Source organism: Myotis daubentonii, chromosome 1 (genome assembly GCF_963259705.1).
Source record: "Myotis daubentonii chromosome 1, mMyoDau2.1, whole genome shotgun sequence".
NCBI classification, from domain to species: Eukaryota; Metazoa; Chordata; class Mammalia; order Chiroptera; family Vespertilionidae; genus Myotis; species Myotis daubentonii.
In genome coordinates, this window is record NC_081840.1 from 38,131,095 (window position 1) to 38,152,388 (window position 21,294).

Genomic DNA, 21,294 nt, shown 5'->3' on the forward strand with positions numbered 1-21,294 from the left:
GAATTATATTCAGGACTCCTGGTCCAACTAAAATATTTAAAGAATTCCACAAGGATCTAATCTTGTTGCGTTTATTAAGGCAATATTTGTCGGTGGAAGGTAGTCAGTGCATTTCTAATCATTACAAATGAATTTCAAGAATCTAGACATCATATTTGATAACGAAGTCTTGGCATTTTTATGTTATGGAAAGCTGCAAGCACTGTCAGTAGTGTTCACAGGCAGGTGGTGCACATTCTAGGAGTACAAGTTACATGATAACTTCCGATGGCGACCTCCAGAGTGTAATTGCCAAATCATCTATAGGAATAACATATACACTTGAGAAAGCAAATATCAGCTCATCTTATCCTGTGTCAAGACACAAACTTTTACTCCTTGCATTCTCAGAACTGGGACAAATATTCTAAAAATTTATGTGGAACCACTAAAGACCCTGAATAGCCACAGCAATCTTGAGAAAGAAGAGAAAAGTTGGAGGAATCATGCTATCTGTTTTCAAACTATACTACAAGGCCATAGTAATCAAAGCAGCATGATACTGGCATAAAAACACACATATAGATCAATGGAACAGAATAGAGAGCCCAGAAATAAACCCACACCTTTATGGTCAATTAATATTTGACAAAGGAGGTAAAAACTTACAGTGGGGTAGAGATAGTCTATTCAATAATTGGTGTTGGGAAAATTGGACAGGTATGTGCATAAAAAAAGAGAAAAGAAACCACCTTCTTAATCCCTACACAAGAATAAACTCAAAATGGATTAAAGACTTAAATGTTAGACTCAAAATCATAAAAATCTTAGAAGAAAACATAGGCAGTAATATCTTGGACATTTCTCATAGTAATATTTTTTTTCCTGATATATTGCCTTGGGCAAGGGAAACAAAAGAAAAATAAACAAATGGGACTACATCAAACTGAAAAGTTTTTGCACAGGAAAGGAAACCATCAGCAAAATGAAAAGACAACCCACTGAATGGGAGAACATAATTGCCAATGATACATCTGATAAGGGGTTAATATCCAAAATTTATAAAGAACTTATAAAACTCAACACCAAAATACCCTCAAACAATCCAATTAAAAAATGGGTAAAGGACCTGAATAGACATTTCTCCAAAGAGGGCATACAGATGGCCAATAGACATATGAAAAGATGCTCAATGTCACTAATTATCCAAGAGATGTAAATTAAAACCACAATAAGATACCACCTCACATCTGTCAGAATGGCTATTCATCAATAAATCAACAAACAAGGGCTGGTGAGGATGTGGAGAAAAGGGAACCCTCACATACTGTTGGTGGAAATGCAGATTGGTGCAATCATTGTGGAAGGCAGTATGGAGTTACCTCAAAAAATAAAAAATGGAGCTGCCTTGTGACCCAGCGATTCCACTTCTGGGAATATATCTGAAGAAACCTGAAACACCAGTTTGAAAGAATATATGCACCCCTATGCATTGCAGTGTTATTTACAATGGCCAAGATTTGGAAGCAGCCCAAGTGTCCATCAGTAGATGAGTGGATAAAAAAAGCAGTGGTATATTTACACAGTGGAAAACTACCTGACCATAAAAAAGAAGGAAATCTTAACCTTTGAAACAGGATGGAGGGTATCTGGAGACCATTATGCTAAGTGAAATAAGCCAGTCAGAGAAAGACAAGTGTCACATGATCTCACTTATATGTGAAATCTAATGAACAAAATAAATTAACAAACAAAATAGAAACAGACTCATAGGTAGAGAACAGACCGACAGCTGTCAGAGGAAAGGGGGTTGTGGGCCTGGGTGGAAAAGGTGAAGGGATTTAGCAAAGCAAAACAAACAACCAAAAAACAACTCACAGACATAGATAATAGTATGGTGATTACCAGAGGAGGTAGAAGAGGATATAGAGGGGATAAATGGTAATGGAAGGATGGAAGCAGACTTGACTTGGGGTGGTGAACACATAATACAATATACAGATGATGTATTATAGAATTGTACACCTGAAACCTATATAATTTTATTAATCAATGTCACCTCTAATCTATATATATAAAAAATCAGTGACTGGAACGCTGTAACAACCGGAATGACTGGTTGCTATGACACCTCCTGCAGCCAGCAAACAGGCCTGCTGGGAGATGGGGCCGCCTGGCCAACCTTCTGTGGCCCCTCCACCCGGCTTCCCCCACCCCCAAAGGGCCCCCACCACCCCGATTGGCCTGAAGCCCCTCCCCCTGCTTGATCCCACCCCAGATCAGCACCCCCCCACCCGGATCAGGGGCAGGGCTGGCTGGCCAACTGCCTGCAGCCCCTCCCCCTGGTCGGCCCTGCCCTGGATGGGTCCCCACCACCCCCATCATCCCATGGCCCTTACCCCCAGTCAGCTCTGCCCCCCTACTCCAATCAGGGGCAGGGCTGGACGGCCAACTATCCATGGCCCCCCACCCCCCAGGCCACTGGCCCCCACTCGGCTCCCCCACCCCATTTGAGGGCGGGGCTGTCTGGCTCACTGCCACAGCCCCTTCCCACAGCCAGCCCCACTCCCGATCATCCCCCACCATCCCAATCGGCCCACGGCCCCTGCCCCCAGCCAGCACAACCACTGATCAGCCCCCCCACACCAATTGGGGCAGGGCAGGCCAGCCTACCTCCCACAGCCCCTCCCCATGGCTGGCCCCATCCCCAATCCGCCCCCACACCCCAATCAGGGGTGAGACCCACTGGCCAATTGCCTGCGGCCCCTCCCCTCAGCCATCCCAGCCCTGATCAGGCCCCAATTGGGGCAGGCTGGCTGGCTGGCCAACCTCCCACCATCTCCTCCTCCCAACAGGCCCAGCCCTGATCTGCCCATTGGGCCAGGCTGGCCGAACCCCACCCATACATGAATTTGTGCACTGAGCCTCTAGTACATTCAAGAAAAAAGAATCTTTTCACTTTCCTTTCTGGATCTAGTTAAGAAAAAGCAGCTACAAGCAAAGATATTGCTATTTTAACATTAGACAATTTGTAGTTCCAAATACTTCCTTGGGCTGTTTCTTAAAAACAAGCTCACTTCACTGAATAAATCTACTAGAATAGTGTACCAATTTTTTTCCCCGTCATCTATGATGTCTTTGCATCTGGGAAGTGAAAACTTGAGGGTTTGAAAGAAAGCATAGTATCGTCATCTCTAAAATTTGCTAGATGACAGCTACATTGGCAACTCCAGGTTCTTTGTCTTTGTCCTATCCTTCTCTCTCAGAGGTAGAGACATATTTTCTCTATGGAATAAACTCTGTAAATTGAGTATTTAAGATATAGATGTTTATTACAAAAGGGTTTTAGAAAACCATCCCTCAAACTTTGGCTATACCTGGTTGAGTTTAAAAAGTTTATACCCTATCAACTGGCATTTTCATTTCTAGGTATGTAATAAGTTGAGCGATATGAATTTGTCATTTTGTAGTTCAGAATGATTGAATATTGGCAATTTCACATGATTCAATCTAAACATCAAAAGGAAACCCTCACACATGTTTAGAAGGAGGTGAAATGTTTATTGCAGCATTGTTTGTTTCAATAATCAAAAACTGAAAACGATCTAAATATTCACCAATAGGAGAATGAGTAAATTACAGTGCTATACTAATAAAGCTAATAAATTGGATGGAAAGAGCTACCTCTATCAAGCTATTGCAAATCTCAGAGGAATAATTAAAGTGAATTAAAGAGATGTGAAGATTTTGATTGAAATTGTACACTATGATATAATTTATGAAATGTTTAAAGGTATGCAAAGTGATAACATGTATTGGTGTTGAGATATTAATATATGGTAAAGAATACAAACATTCAGGGGGAGGATCCACTGATAAGAGCAGAGAGGAAAAGGCTTGGAAAGATCTATTATGTTTTGTTAAAAAATGATCCAGAGATTCAAAAATGGTGATGGAGTAAGTGGAAGCTATACTGACACTCTTCCAGGACCATATGAGGTATAATCAAAATACAGAAGAACCACCCTGAAAAATCAACCGAAGACTAGGTGGAGAGAATCCTGATAACCAAGGATGGAAAGTGGAGACCATTAGAGACTAGTAGGAGTGGTGGAGGTGTGAAAGGGCTGGCTGGGCCCTCACAGATAGCAGCTGAAGTTCTGGATGGATATCTCAGCTGTGAGGGTTCCCACTGAGACCTCTAGGGTCTAAATCCCAAACTGGGCTCCCTAGAGCATCAGATACTCCCAAGTCCAGAGCATCAGAACTTAGAAAGGTGCTCACATAACATCTGGCTGTGAAAAGCAGCAGGGTTGCTTTGAGAGATTGTTGGAAATGCAGGCACACTCTTAAAGGGCCAACACACAAAATTTCGTGTGCAGCCACTCACCTTGGGTTCCAGCAGAGGGAAGGAAGAGTGGAGTGGAGCTGTGTGAGCAGAAGCCAGGTTTGGGGGCTCTGGGGTCAGAGCTTGGAGGGTAGCCACTCCAGTTTCCTGTGCTGAGTCATTCCCTCTGGCTTCAGAGAAAATCTTTCTCTGGTGGTGGACCTTTGCTATCCAGGAGGTTTTTGTTTGGGGGAAAGGCAGTTGCCCCACCCTGTTGGAAGACCTCTTACCTTACCCTGTAGTTAATAGCCTGAGGCTAATCAAGTCTGAATGTCAATGAGACTGAAGGCAGAGGCGGGTCTCTGAAGGCCTTGACTCTTTGCCTGATCCAATCCCAGCCAAGGGGTAGGAAAAGCAGACCCTGGTGCACATCTTGGTTCTTTCCAAAGCCACCCAGCCCCAGCAGAGGGAGCCACAAGCTGTGATTGCTGATAGCTACAAACAGGGTACTCAGGACCAGTCACAGTGTCTGACATTGTATTGCACTAGAGATTGGTAGTCATAGCAGAACTGCCTAATACACAGATACAAACCCAAACAGGCAACCAAAATGGGGAGATAAAAAAAACCACCAAAAACCTTCAAACTAAAGAACAAAATAATTCTCTGGAAGAAGAGCTAAATGAAATAGAGATAAGAAATTTATCAGACATAGAATTCAGAATAATGATGGCAAAGAAGTTCAACAGCATGGGAGAAGATATAGTAACTATGAAGAATGACATAGCACTAAGAAAATGGAAGGAATACACAGCAGATTTGGGGAAACCAAGGATCGGATCAATGAGTTGGAAGACAAGGTAGAAAAAAAAATCACTCAATCAGAGAACTAAAAATAAAAAACAGTTAAAAAAAGGAGGACAGCTTAAGGGAACTGTGGACAACATGAAATGAAATGATATTCACACAACAGGTGTGCCAGAGGGGAAGAAAATGAGCAAGGGATAGAGAATGTTTTTGAAGAAATAACGGCAGGAAACTTCCTTAATCTGGTGAAGGAAAATGTCATACAAGTTCAGGAGGCACAGAGAGTCCCCAGCAACAAGAACCCAAATAGGCCCACACACAGACACATCATAATTAAAATGCCAAAAATTAAAAACAAAGAGAGAATCCTAAAGGCAGCAAGAGAAAAGCAATTTGCTACCTACAAAGGAGCTCCCAAAAGGCTGTCATCCGATTTCTCATCAGAAACTCTACAGGCCAGAAGGGAAGGGCATGAAGTATTCAAGGTAATGAAACGCAAGGAACTGAATCCAAGATGACTATATTCAGCAAAACTATCATTAAAAATAGATGGTGAAATAAAGAGAATCTCAGACCAAAAAGAGGCTAAAAGAGTTTATCACCACCAAGCCAGCATTGCAAGAAATGCTAAAGGGACAGTTGTAATGAGAAGAAGAAATAGAGAAACATAGGCATAAAGAATTAAAAGGGCAATAAATAAGTCCCTACCAATAATATGGAACTGCCGTTTGATCCCACTTCTAGGAATATATCCTAAGAAGCCTGAAACACCAATCAGAAAGAATGTACGTATGCACCCTATGTTCATAGCAGTGCAATTTATAATAGCTAAGATCTGGAAACAGCCCAAGTGCCCATCAATAGATGAGTGGATAATAAAGTTGTGGTATATTTATACCATGGAATACTATGCAGCAATAAAAAGGATTTCTTACCCTTTGAGACAGGATGGAGGGGCCTAGAGAGTATTATGCTAAGTGAAATAAGCCAGTTAGAGAAAGACAAGTATCATATGATCTCAAAATAAACTGATAGATCCAGAGACATAGAACCATGGAACAGACTGTAGAATCTCGAGGGAAGGTGGAGGTGGGTGGGTGGGTGGGCAGAGATCAACCAAAGAACTTGTATGCATCTATGCATAACCCATGGACACAAAAAATAGGGTGATAAAGGCCTGGGGCAAGGAATGGAGGCAGGCTAGAAGGGGGTCAATGGGGGATATGTACTACTTTCAACAATAAAGATTTAATAATAAAAAATGATCCAAAGCAAATATGGAGAAATGTTCTTTATGGATATAGATATGAAAGTATTGACAATGTCATTATATCTTTTTATTGGTATATTTAAAATATTTTACAATAGCTTTTCTTAGTGTTCCTCAGTGGTTAGAGTGTCAGCCTATACACTGAAGAGTCTCAAATTCGATTCCTGGTCAAGAGCATGTTACCTGGGTTGCAGGTTCAATTCCTGGCCCCAATTAGGGTGCTTGTGAGAGGCAACCTATCGATGTGTCTCTCTCACATCTCTCTCTCTCTCTCTCTCTCTCTCTCTCTCTCTCTCTCTCTATTCCCCCTTCTACTCTCTAAAAAAATCAATGGAAAAATATCCTCAGGTGAAGATGAACAAAAACAAAAAATCAAATAATTTTACAATAAAACATTAATATAAACAATCCCCTCTTAATGAAACCTGGCTTATGAACCTATTGTCTTATTTTGGAATCCTATTCTAAAAGTTAAAAGTTGAATATTAACTGCTTATTGCTCTTTACTTTCCTCCTAAAACAACCCTACTTCACAATAGCAGGTGAACACTTCAGGCTAACTAAGGAGAAGTCACATACATGGAAACACAAAATAAAAAAAAAGCACTCAATATTTTTAAATATATCACTCTAGTTACTCTTATTCCTTCTATCAGTTTTCTTTTAATGCAAGAGCCAGCTCCTCCCATTCATTCAGACTTTCTGTCCATTGCCTTTTGTAATTTCCCTACACTAAGTAGATTTGTAGCATATGAATAATAAACATCTAAAAATTATGAGAAAACATTTCAGCTTATAACTGATGGAAGAAGTGCCTATTGTATTTTTTATTCTTGATTTTCTTTTATATACTATCAGCAGAACAACTCTGGAAAATTTGATCAAAATGAGTGTTTCATATAAATGCAGTATAATATTCCAGTATTTTTTGAATGAGCAGGCCTTAGGTCTTAGGTAAGATATGGATTGTTGGCTCCTATCCCTGAATTCTGGAAAGACATCTTGAAGCTCCTCTTGCCTCTAAACCAGTGTCTGTGTCAAGGGGTGGGAGGGGTGGGGGTGGGAGTGGGAATGGGGGACAGGGATCAGCTATATCCATTGGATTGCTTTGGGCTGCAAACCTCAGAAAACCCTAAGCCAACTGGATTAAACCTATGGAGATTTACTGTTTCACATGATAAGAAATCCAGAGACCGGGTGGTCTCTTGAGTGTGTTGCTTCAGAGGCTCAGTAATGTTATCAACAGCCCAGGTTCTTTCCATCTCCATCACCAGCCAGCCCCTGGGTTGACTGAATCTTCCAGCTGGGAGCACGAAGACTACAGCAGTGCCAGGAGTCACGTCCACTCAGGCCAGGGTACATGGCAGAGGAGACTCTCTGGCTTAGGAGTGAGGAAATACTGTCTAGGACCCTCCCGCAGACTTTTCCTCACATCGTGTTGGCTAGAGTCCGGTCATATAGGTACTCTGAAAACATTTCTTAAAAGGCCCCTGGGGTTATTATAGAGCAGTTGGGTTTGGTTCTAGAATGTGTCCCCCTAAGGAGTATGGCTGTGTAGAGAATTAGTGGCTGACTGATCAAAACCAGGGTTCTCTCAGGGAGAAAGACAGGAGGAATGGGTGCTGGGTAGACAACCAGCAGTGTTGACTCCTGTGGTCTGGAGTGTGTATGGGTGTTAAGTTTCACCATAATCTTTATTAGCTTACTCTCCTAGTACCCACTGCCAATAACTACGATCTAAGTGATATCTGTGAGCTGCTAGATCGTCTTCAAGTTCCCAACCTCCCCTTATGTCCAGATGGTCTCCCATAAGCACCTTCTATATGAATTCTGGGACCATTACTCCTTACTCCCTACCTGGCAGGGATTTCTAATCAGTAGCTCAAGTGTTAAAAGTAAACAACATTAGAAAAAGAAAAAAGTTCATTTATATGGACCCATCAGCATTTTTATTTCCATCATCTTAATACTTAAAAATTTTTACCTTGTTTATATTTTGGGACATTCCAAGTTTTTCCTCAGGGTATATCTACTTGCCCAATTTGAGATATTAGGATTATTTCCAAGAATTTTCCAGAAAATGTTTCCATTTTGGTAGTAGCCACCTTTGCTTTTTTCTTTCTGTGAATCAGATGAGATACTTGTCACATTCCAAATTACTCATTTGCTTGGTGAATCAGCTTGTTGTGGTGACCAGAAAATTTGTTGGCTGAGGGGAAAAAAAGTTTTATGTTGGGGTGGGGGTCTAGGTTGTAGAAGGAGGGGGGAAAAGTGGCTTTAAGAAAAGGAATGGAAATCCATTGACTGTTTTGAGTCTTCTACAAAAGGGATGCAGGAGATGAATGCTTCATTTTGGCTCCCAGAGAAAAGTTCCCAGGACTTGTACAATGACAATAGGTTGACCGGTTGTCTTCTCCTTTGTCAGTCACATACTATTTTCCTGTTTCTTTCAAATCTAAGATCTGTGACCTTTTCCCTCTGGATGTGGGGAGTCTCTCCTGCTATGGAGAAGTCTTCTGAAGCAGGGGGACCCCAGTGCTTTTTTCTTTAACAGGATAGGCCACTCCAATAATAATTACAGAAGGCAGGGATTAGAAGGGACATTAGGGGGACTTGTTTGAAGGAGAGAGGAGAAGTAAGACTTTCCCTCTGGTTTCACCAAGGATTCTTGTAAAATATAATTTAATTGAAAGGAAAAACACAACCCAACTTGGGTTCTTTCCCCTGAAGTGTCATTCCTTTCCTTTAACCAAATTAAGGCTAACAAAACAAAATTCTAGCTCTTGCATTCTTACTCCAGCCAAAGATCTCTCTTTGCTGGAGACGTGCAAGTTAACAGAGTAGGCCTGGCTCCTACAGACCTCTTCAAATTCTGCCTCTGTCACTTTCCAGCAGGGTAACCGTGGTCAAGTTACTGAATTTCTCTGAAATTTCGACTCCTCATCTGTACATTGACATAGTAGTAATACCTATTTTGTTGGGCCCATGTCAGATGCAAGCACACACTGTCTGTGACATCAAATGTGTTCAACCAAAGTATGATATATACAGACACCTCTGTATTATAACTATTGCTTGAGTTTTATTGAGAGGGACATCACAAAACTGTAGTTAGCACAGGCTGTCTACCAGACTCTACATTCCAAAGGAATATAACTTTGAATGCGAAACTTACCTCAAGTTCAGCCTCAAGGAATCATAATCACGGACAGTTGCCTGAAAGATGTGGAATCTCTACTTTTATTCTCAAATATTCTAAATTCTACACCTATATCAAGCCAGACCCCTGAGGAGCTCTTAATCAAGGTTAGTTATATACTATTTTGAGCAGATCAAATAAAGGGCAGAGGGAGTCTTGTCTGAAGTAGGCTGGCAAAAGTAGAGGAATCTAGTGGAGAAATAAGTGGATTAATGATGTGACAACATCTCGGGTTTTGAGTATCTATTAAAAGGAAGGATGTGTGCTACATGAGAGGCAAGACTTGGCAAACACCACAAGGGTCTCTGGCCCAATGAGTGGAGTTTGATAGTAATTCTTGCTACAAGTAAAAGTAAATAAATAAATAAAATAAAAGGAAGGATGTATGTTTATCTGACAGGCTGAGAGATGAGAGATAATGACAAAAGAAAATAGATTTACAGGGGATATTCACCTAGTCCAAAAAAGAGGGAAGAGGGGGTATAAAGAAACCTTAGTAACATAACACATTGAACTAATTACCAAATGATGTTCTTCATGAACAAGAAGTAAACTGATGAATAAATGGGTAATTTTACATCCTTACTATTTATCTCCAATGGTACCTGCTACCTAGTGCACACTTAATAATAACTTTCCACAGGTGATTAGATGACACACAAATTCCTGCTATAGACTCACTATAGCATTTGAAATGTAAAGTTTTTAGAAGAGAACGCTTTATTTGTATGTTATATCTCTCAGGTTTGTTAGTCTTGTGCCCAATATTAAGTATAGAACTTTGAGTTCTATCATTTATTCTAAAGGCCATTTGATTAATATTTTTGTCATTACCATGATATTTCTCTCAGTGCTCTTGGATCAAGAAGTTAATTTTCTTTTTTAAAATAAAAAAGTTTCAATTACAGTTGACAGTCAATATTATTTTATATTAGTTTCAGGTGTACAACATAGTGGTTAGATATTTATATAATTTACAAAGTGACCCCTCCCCCCCGATAATTCTAGTACCCACCTGGCATCATACAGAGTTATTACAGTACTAGAGGCCTGGTGCATGAAATTCGTGCACTGGGGGAGGGGGGTGTCTCTCAGCCCGGCCTGCACCCTTTCCAATATGGGACCCCTTGGGGGATGTCCGATGGCCAGTTTAACCTGGCATTTGGACATCCCTCTCACAATCCGGGACTGATAGCTCCCAACCGCTTGCCTGCCTGCCTGCCTGATTGCCCCTAACCGCTTCTGCCTGTCAGCCTGATCACTCCCTAACCACTTCCTGCCAGCCTGATCAATGCCTAACTGCTCCCCTTCTGGCCCAATCATCCCCAACTCCCCTCCCCTGCTGGCCTGATTGCCCCCAACTGCCCTCCCCTGCAGGCCTGGTTGCCCCTAACTGCCCTCCCCTACAGGTCTGGTCCCCCTGAACTGCCCTCCCCTGCAGGCCTGGTCCCTTCCAACTGCCTTCCCCTGCTGGCCTGATCACCCACAACTGCCCTCCCCTGCCAGCCATCTTGTGGCAGCCATCTTTGACCACATGGGCGTGGCCAGCTTGTGTTGGAGTGATGGTCAATTTGCATATTACCTCTTTATTATATAGGATTATCGACTATATTGCTATACTGTACTTTTACATCCCCATGATTATTTTGTGATTACCAATTTGCAGAAGAAGTTCATTTTCATAAAACAAAAGTAATCTTCTCTTTAAGGTGAAGGCAGATCTAGAATGGCAGCTGTATGTGTATCATCAGGCTGAATGCTGGAAAGAAAGAACTCTGCTGAATCTTAAGTTAATTGCATGAATTCAAACTCATTAAAAATGTTTTAGGTTCTACAAAAGCCAAAATGTCTTCTGCCTCAAGTGCTTTTTCACTTGCCCTTCAAACTCTGCTGCAGTTTAGGAGAAATTTAATCTGCATGTTTGTGATTCATTTTCACTTAACTTATCCCTGTATGGTTTTTAAAGAGTTAGTTGGTGTTTAGCAAACTTTGGAGCAAAATCTTTTTCCTTGGTACTTGGAAGATGAATTTTCCCAGAGTAAATGAACTCAAACCCCCCAAAGGTTCAGGATCAGCAAGAAGCTCAGACCCCATAAAGCTTAGTTTAGTTCCACACTTACCAAAAACATGTCTTTCTCTTATTCCTATGGGTTTCACACAACCCTTTGCGTTGGACTTTGCAGAAGTTTTCCTATGTGTGTCACCGACTTGATATTTGGCTGTGCAGCCTTGCATATCTCCCTCCCACAGTGCTCCCTCAACCCCAGAAACAGGAGATTCTTGATCTCAAAAGGCTCCAACTCCACTATTACATTATTTAATTCAGAACTAAAATTTCTCCTTTCCAAACCTCATCTGCCAAGAGCAGAAGTCCTTGATCCCACACATCCCATCTTTCAATATGTTTAATTTCACTCTAGAATGAGGCCAAAATTCAGCTCCCTCTACCATCTCCTCCTAATATGCCCTTATACTTAGAAATTCTTATTTTCTTTCTTATTATAGGGGTTTCCCCTACTATGGTCTTCCTAAGTTCTAACCAATTAATCTGAATTCTGTAGGTGATTATGTATTAGATGTATTCTGTTCCAAGGTCAACAGACACAATGTCCATTTCCCATTATTTCTGTATGAGACATGGTGGATCACCATTGTTCCTCTTCTCGCCAGTGTTTGGTTTAGAAGAGGACTGGACCCAAATCCTGGCCAAGGAGACATGAGGGCTAAGTCTTCTGGGGATTTCTGGGAAAGAGGACTCATACTCTTCAAAGGGGACCTGCTGGGGAAACAGCGTCCCTTTCTTCTGTTGTTTCCTATTGTGTCTAGAGCAGTGGTTCTCAACCTGTGGGTCGCGACCCCATTTGGGGGTCAAATGACCCTTTCACCGGGGTTGCGTAAGACCATCGGAAAACACATATATAATTACATATTGTTTTTGTGATTAATCACTATGCTTTAATTATGTTCAATTTGTAACAATGAAATTGGGGGTCACCACAACATGAGGAACTGTATTAAAGGGTCGCGGCATTAGGAAGGTTGAGAACCACTGGTCTAGAGGTTGCTGTATTTTGGTGTGATGCTTGGAATTGCATCAGCCATCCTGTGACCGAGGCATAGCAGCTCAGAGGACATATCTGACACACTGAGGGCTTCAGCGTATAAAGAGGACAAGAGGCTAGGGCTTTGATGACACTGTTGGGCCGCTGAATTAACAGCACATCTTATGTGAGATAAAAACATTTCCTTGTTGTTCACATCATTTTGGGTTGGGGTTTCAGTTCTTTGGAATCTGAATGAAATCCCTTTCACCTTTGGCTGTGAAAGTATCGGTAGTTTCTCAGGATGCCAGCAGCTTCCCTACCCCTATGTGTTCTTTTCCCCCAAACTTAGTGACTTCTCTCTCCCCACATTTTACCGCAGTGGGGGTTGGCCTTCCACTTCTCCTAACCCATCTATCTGAAATTTCTTTTCTGCCCCCTGAGCCACTAAATCAGTTCCTCCCTTTAAATCTTACCCTGCAGCAGACCCTTTCCCGTCAGCGTTTGATTAGCTCCCTGTGATAGCTCACATGAAGGATGCTCTATAAAAGTGAGTTATGCTGGACTGTGTTATACTGCTCCGCCCTGGGGCCCAGTAGGAATCATGGGAAACAGATGAGCACAGAGGTCAGAGGCACCGGCTGCAGAGGAAGCCTGCAGAGGGACAGCAACACTGTGCCCCTCTCAGGGACACACGTAAAAGCTCCAGTAGTCTCCACGCTCTCCACGGTATAAGCTAGAAGTAAAACACTAGTTTATGTGACAGCCTGGGAGCCCCAGGGATGAAGTGGGGAGTTTCATCACGATAGATCATAGAATTTTAAATACGTGTGATATTCCAGAAGCTGCAATAGTCTTTGAAAACAAACCACACTGTAAAGCCCAAGAATGAGGTCTCCCTTGGATGTCTGCCAGGCTGAGCCTTTGTTTCAAGTATTCCCCTGAGTCCAAAAGAGCCCATGTGTGTGATTTGGGGCAAGTTAAGGAGCCTTGATTCTTGTCCTGAAAACTAGTCAAACTTTAACTTGACCTGCACTGATTCACTTCAGGGGACCCTTGAGAGTGGCTGTAGAGCATACAGGTGGCACAGGGTCACACAAGGATTTGCTGGGAAGTATTTCCAGGCTCTGATCACAACCAATTCGTCTATTTCACTTTTCCGGTGTTTTTCTTGTTACACTACTGTTTCCAAAGGACTCAGCAATCTACATTTTCTGACAGCACTTGCATTTCTTACCTTTCTCCATTTGCTCACTTTGCTTTGACTCCTGGAATGCTCATCTCTGCCAATTCCTCTTCAACTTCTCTAGGCCAGTGGTCGGCAAACTCATTAGTCAACAGAGCCAAATATCAACAGTACAACGATTGAAATTTCTTTTGAGAGCCAAATTTTTTAAACTTAAACTATATAGGTAGGTACATTGTTATTAACTTAATTAGGGTACTCCTAAGGCTTAGGAAGAGCCACACTCAAGGGGCCAAAGAGCCGCATGTGGCTCGCGAGCCGCAGTTTGCTGACCACGGCTCTAGGCCATCTTGTGAGTTTCAACCATATGCCATTTGTGTGGCATGAGCTTCCCTGATTCTCTCAGGAGGCAGCTTTGGGGTCCTGTCTGGCCTTGCATCTGTCTCTGGGGAGGGACCTTTGGATTCCTTCTTTTCCTCAGATAAAGATTGGAGTGAGTAATACTTGAGGGCTATGGTGAGAATGCAGGCTTAGCACATACTAGGGACTAAAAAATATTAGTAGATTTTCTCCCTTTTTTTTTTCCTAACTGGGAGTGATTTTCCTTCTTTTGAACCTCTCCTGTAACTTATTGAAACAGTGTTTGCAATTACATTTTAAATACGTTATTTGTTTATAAGATGCTTGTCTACTTTTGGGGATCATTTGCCCCCATGTATTTTGTGTATGAAAAGTTGAGGTGGTATAATCCATAGATACAGACAATGGGGTGGTGAAGGTCTGGGGGTGGGTGGGAGAGGTCAATGGGGGAAAAGAGGACATATATAATACTTTCAACAATAAAGATTAAAAAAAGAAGAAGAAGAAGTTGAGGTGGTTGGGGTGGAGATAGAAAAACCAGAATTATTCTTTCATTTATTTTCATTTGAGTCATTCTTTTTACCCTTATTTGTTCCTTTAAGCCAGGCTGACCATTCAAGCCCATATGACCAGATCCAATGGGAGAACTTCTGGGGCACCTGATCTTGTACCCTATAAACTTTCTGAAATCTACTACCTTGAATCCCACCTTCCCCTATTTCCTTCCTTCACTCTCCTGGCTTCCTTTCCTGCTCCTGGACATGAGCCAGCCCCTTGATCTTGCATTGTTCTAGACTTTTCTGGTTTGATCTCTTGAATATGGTTCTGTATTTGCACTCAGATTCTGCTCCCTAACTCTAATGCTCCTGCCTGATCATGATTAAGCATGTGGAACCTCACCCTGGTGCAAGCCCCACTCCCTACAAGCCAACCCCAGGGACTAGAGCATGCCTTTGAGGATAACGGTAGGTACTTAAAGAATTCCTGCTTTTAAAATTAACTAATGATTAGAATATAACTTTGCTCTAGACCATGACATAATCAGCGTCTGCCTCCCTGCTCCATTTTTCAGAATGGACATTTTTGATGTGACATTTACCTCAACCTTTCACTGGGTGGCCCTGAAGTGCGATTGTATTCTATGAGATTTAGGAAGGTAAAAAGATTAAGATAAAATATTTTGCTAGTTCTGTCACCTCAGACCATTTTGAAGTCTCATCTTGATGATGTCATGTTGCTTCCTCCTGCTCTGTTCAGTGGATTCTTAGTTGTTGGAAGCCAGGCCTATCAGTTTTAGGTTTAGGCACATATGGGTTCTGACCTCCCAGTAAATCTTGGGAGGCTTAATTCTTCTAGTTTTATAGTCCCAGGTCAGTTGTTCCAGATTTCTACAACTTAAAATTCTCTATGATTGAATCTCAGTAATGCTTCTCTTTTTAGTTTATCTGATAAAAAATGTTAAATAAAGTTTCAGGCAATGATTCCTGTTACCAGAATTATCTGAAGGCTGATCTGATTAGTAGACTCTTCTCCTCTCAATATGTCATCCTGATCTATCTCCTTGATTATGATCCCGTGTGGATAAACTCAAAGCAGAATTACTCCAAAAGGACAATTTCATCTGAACTTGTGATATATTATTTTGCTGGAACTTCCCTCAAATTATTATGTCATTTCCCTTCCAACTGGGCCATGAAGGCTTTCTTCTTAGGCACCTGTGGGTATGAATGAAGTGCTAGAAACAGCAATCACGCAACTTTTTCTTATCTCCCACCTGTTGGTATGGGATCCTTGGTTCTCAGTTGCCAGCAATATTCTTTTAAGTGTCTCTGGGAGTACCCAGAGAGGGTTTCACATGTACTCACAATCAAACCCCACCCATCATGCCAGGTAGTTCGGTGAGTCACTGGCTTATGGTCTCCTGACAGGTTCTGGTGCTGCACTGTTAGGTGCTACATCTGCCATGGAATGGGGTGGGGGCTTCTACCTTGTCACCATGGACACCACTGCTGCCCTCACCCTTAGCACCATTTTTGGGGCTGGGATGGTATGAGCTGAGCACTAGTGTCTCTCACTGCAGTGAAGCAATAAAACTTTAGAGCCTCCTAAGATGTAAAATGCTTTGTTTTAACTAGAGAAGATCTTCCTCTATGATATATTCTATCAAAGGGGGCCCTGAGGTGGGGAGGGAACATGCTGCTATGGAATTAAAAAAAAAAGAATAGTTTTTATAGTATTCATTAATCATCCGTAAAGCCAGTGGATTGCCAGACTAGAAGAGAAATTCATGTTACAGACATACCGCACCCAGTATTGCTACCGCCCTTGATAAAGAAAGCCTTCATTCTTGTTAAATCTTCCCATGCCTAACTTCTTGACCTCTAACACAAATAAATTTGTTGTCCCACTCATCAGTTCTGCAGTGGACTAGGTCACTCTCAAGTAGAGGGATAGCGAGACTCAAAATGACTTAAACACTAAGAAAAAGTTCTTACTTCACATAAAAGGAGTCCTATAGGCAGGCAGCTCCAAGGTGGGTCAATTAAAAAACCCAGGTTCTTTCCATCTTGTTGCTCTGCCACCTTGAGCATGTCAGCTCTGTCCTCAGACTGACTACCTTCATGATTGCAAGATGGTTAGGTTGATTCCAAGAAGAAGAAAAGGCTGCTTCCTCCTAGGTGCCTCTTTTTATGAGGAAGGTAAATTTTCTTAGACTCTCTCCTCCCCACCAGTAGACTTCTCTTATTTCATTGGCCAGGACTGCAACAAATGCTCACTCAGAAACCAGTTCCTAACTAGGGCAATGCGATTAGCATTACTAGTTTAATTCACCACAAGGTTGTGTGTAGTGTGTGGATTGCCCAAAGAAAATCTAGTGTTAGGAATTCTGGTTAAGTAACCAACAAAGTCTGCTATACCTTGGTGAATAGATAGGACTGACTGCTATATTTTCTTTCTCTTTCTTTCTTTCTTTCTTTCTTTCTTTCTTTCTTTCTTTCTTTCTTTCTTCCTTCCTTCCTTCCTTCCTTCCTTCCTTCCTTCCTTCCTTCCTTCCATTCTTTCTTTCTTTCTTTCTTTCTTTCTTTCTTTCTTTCTTTCTTTCTTTCTTTCTTTCTTTCTTTCTTTCTTTCTTTCTTTCTTCCTTCCTTCCTTCCTTCCTTCCTTCCTTCCTTCCTTCCTTCCTTCCTTTCTTTCCTTATTTATTTATATTTTTATTGATTTCAGAGAGGAAGAGGGAGGAAGAGAGAGATAGAAACATCAATGATGAGATAGAATCATTGATTGGCTGCCTCCTGCACGCCCCCCGCTGGGGATAGAGCCTGCAACCCAGGTATGTGCCCTGACTGGGAATCTAACTGTGACCTCCTGGTTCATAGGTCAATGCTCAACCACTGAGCCATGCCAAACAGGCTGACTACTAAATTTTAAACAAAAATAAAACGAACAAACAAACAAAAAATGCTCAATCTTGCACTCAACAGTTATAGCTAAGTGAAGTGAGACATGTGTCTTACTTGTGAAGAAACAGAGCCCTTCTGGGCCTTGAAAAGAAAATGCCCCACCTCCTGTGAGTTCTGTAAGGGGCTTAGCTCCAGGACAGGAAGCTGGGAACTCAGGAAGATCTCGGTGTGGTGGGCGGGGACCAGGAAGTGCATGGAGGCCACCAGGCTCCTGGAGGCCTTGTAAACCCTGAGCCTTGCTGAGCGAGAGCTAGGATTCCATGGGGAGGGGTGGAAGCCAGTGTGCCAGGAGGAGAGGAAATATTAAGTGAGCAGAGCAGGAATGGGCTCTGAGGCCTGAGGTGGTTTTTATTATTTATTTTTGGTTTATTTTCAGGAAGCTCAGGGAATTCTTGTACTTGAAAGCAGTGTTTCTTGTCCTGGAAAACACCTTTCTAGGAAGGACGGAATATTTTTCATGTTTTGACTCCTCACCACCTGTGTATTTCTATGCCAAGGAAAATACTACCTTCTCCCTACCTGAAATTGGCTTTCCATATTTGATAGATTAAAGTTGAGTTCTGTTTCCTATAAACTCATAGCAGAATTTTGAAATGCACATGGTCCCTGCACATCAGAAGTGTTGCAATTTATCAAAAACAGGACATGCTTAACTGAAAAATGACTATACTGAATCAACCAGCTGATACCTATGAACCAGCTTTTCACTATTCTAAGAGCTCAAGGAAAAGGATGACTATGTATAATTATGCTTTGTGACCTAAAACAGTATGAGCTTTGATGTCCAACCAACCAACCAACCAATAAACCAGGATTTCCAATTTGATTCTTAGCTTTACTCTGTTCATACCAGGTAAATTGAATTTGGGGCTCAGTATTCCTCATCTGCAAAGTGGGCATTATTAATTCTCCCTGCCTACTCCCCATCAGTATGTCATCAGTGTTCAATGCATGTTGGCTCTCTTTCCTTCCCCACCAAATAATTGTTTCTATGTCTGAACACTCAATTTATTAAAGACTTGCAAGGAAATTTGTAAACCAAACATATGTTTACATAAAAAATGTAATTAGATAGTCATATATAATGTATAATATTAACATAGAGATTTTATGATTTATTGTATCTTGAATTTTTAATCTTTGAGTTTGAATTTTATAGGTGAAAAAGGTTTATCCTTGTCCAAACCAGTGTGGTCTTTCTAAAACTCCAATCATGTTATTTAACTGTTTTAAATCCTTGAATGGATTCTTATTTTGCTCTATAAAAGCAGGAACCCTTCTCTCTTTCTTACTATTCTGGTAACCGCAGAACCTAGAAAAATGCTGGCCCATAGTAAGGTTAATAAACAGTTTCTGAAGGAATGAATAAAGTCCGAACTCCATTTGATGATATATAAGACCTCTAATGATGGGTCTGGCCCCTGCTCCCCTTTTCATCTCCTTTATGTCCACTTTCAAGCTGCCTTTTCACAAGCCAGGTGTTCCACAAGGGGACATGGCAGCTTCCCTCCAGGCCTTTCCTCTACCCTCCTGGGACACTGTTCCCCTCTGGCTCTCCTCTCCCCATATGCACACCTTGCCTTGCTATCTCCTATTGGTCCTTTACACCTCTGCTTATGATGCCACTCCCTCTTCTCTGCACTCTTCCTCTACTCCCCAGAATGAAGTAGAAGTTCCTCCTGCGCCTTCCCATAGCATCCTCTATGTAGCTTTTTATAGCAGTTAACGCACTGTGTTGAAATCGTCTGTTTCACTAGACTGTAAACATCAAATCCAGGAGAACTGGGCTGAACACTGATTATGACATAGCAGGGATCTGGGGGAAATGGCTATATGCCCTTAAGATAATTCTCTTGAGGTGTTTGGGGTGTGCTTTGGGGAAAAGAATTAACACTGACTTGCTTGCTTACTACTCCAACCCAAACACTCTCTCGTTAGGCCAACACATTGCTCTTTGCACAGACACGCTTAGCATTTAGTTATGTACTATGTAGTATCTGTCTTTGGGAACAAGCTTGTAAGCTTGCTGTAAACAAGGACCAGGTCTTTAGGTTAAGGCGGCACTTCTAAAGAGAGCAAAATACAGATTCTCATCAGTTGTGTGAGTCACAGCATCTTTTCTGGTTTTTCAGCAACTCTTAAGCAGGTGTTCTTCCCATCTTTCAGATGGGGGGCGGCGGATAAGATTTACATAAGCTCAAAGGGCATGAGTAGGCATCATCATGAAAATCTTTCCTTTTTCCTTTTAGCAAACAGCTATTGTTTTAGGCATGTCAGAGGTGACACGCGAACTCATTTTTTCGGTTGATTTTTCTTTGTTAAATGGCATTTAAATATATAAAATAAATATCAAAAATATAAGTCTTTGTTTTACTATGGTTGCAAATATCAAAAAATTTCTATATGTGACACGGCACCAGAGTTAAGTTTGGGTTTTTCAAAATGCTGACACGCCGAGCTCAAAAGGTTCGCCATCACTGTTTTAGGCCATTGCCTTGGCAGGATTCCTTTGGGAAATGTAGGAGGCATTATAACTTTAAGTCAAAAAAAAAAAAAAAGTGAATTCTAATTGGTTTCCTCTAATTTTTTTTTTTTTAAATGAATGTGGAAAGGAACACTTCTGATAAGCAATGAGACCAAGATATAATATCAGGTGAGGGAATGAGGTGCCGAAACACCGAAATCCTTTAGCAAATGAATTGAAGCCAGAATTTCACTACATTTTAAAACCTGACCCAAAGGAACACAAAGGGATGTGTGTCTCACCGTGTCTTTCGCGAAGGCCATTTAACGCTGGGAATTTTTCCAGCGGTGTATTTCCATAACAGCAACCCTTCTTGCAACATTGGGGCTTGCCACTTTGAAAATCAATACTGTTCAGTGTCTACTGAAATTGCACATTAGTTCTCTGTAAGATGAATATAGGATGACCATCTAAATTATCCTCCACACTGGGACATTATTTTTTTTCGAAGTGAAAGGGAGAGACATTAGTTGCACCAGGACAATAAGTATAAATTGTGATGACAGAAGGTAACAGTAAAAGGAGTATAGATTTGTATAGTCTATTTATAGGATTTTAAAAACATATTTATGTGACTATATTTATGTAGGCTTAAGGAATAGGTAATTAAGGTATTTAACTCATGCAATGATAGAATTGAGCTGAATCATCTACACACTCTCAGCTAGTCTTAGCAAGTCCCCTTTGCAACTTAGGTCTTTCATTTGCAGGTCTGTTGCTTGTGTAAGGGTTAAGGGGAAGAAATTGGGGACATCTATAATACTGCCAGCACCAAAAAAATATATAAAAGTAAATATATGCAGAAATCTAAAACAAAACAAAAAGCAAAACGCTCTAATGCAAGAGCCACACTATCCTACTCAAAAATTGAACCCGTAATCTTGCCCTCATCAGTTCAGTTTGCTACCAGCCTTAGATTCCACAGGGCCCTATCAGTGGGTCATATGCTAGACTACAAGATCAAAGCAAAAACGCAGAGGGTTCTGGGCTTTTCTGTAAGGCCCCAGATTCTAGTCCTGTCTTTATCAGCAAGTAAATGTGATTTTTGGCAAGTGCTGTAACCTCTCTGTGTTTTGGTTTCCTTATCTCTAAAGTGGGTAATGCTATCTGATGTGCAGACCTCAAAGGTTTGCTGGGAGG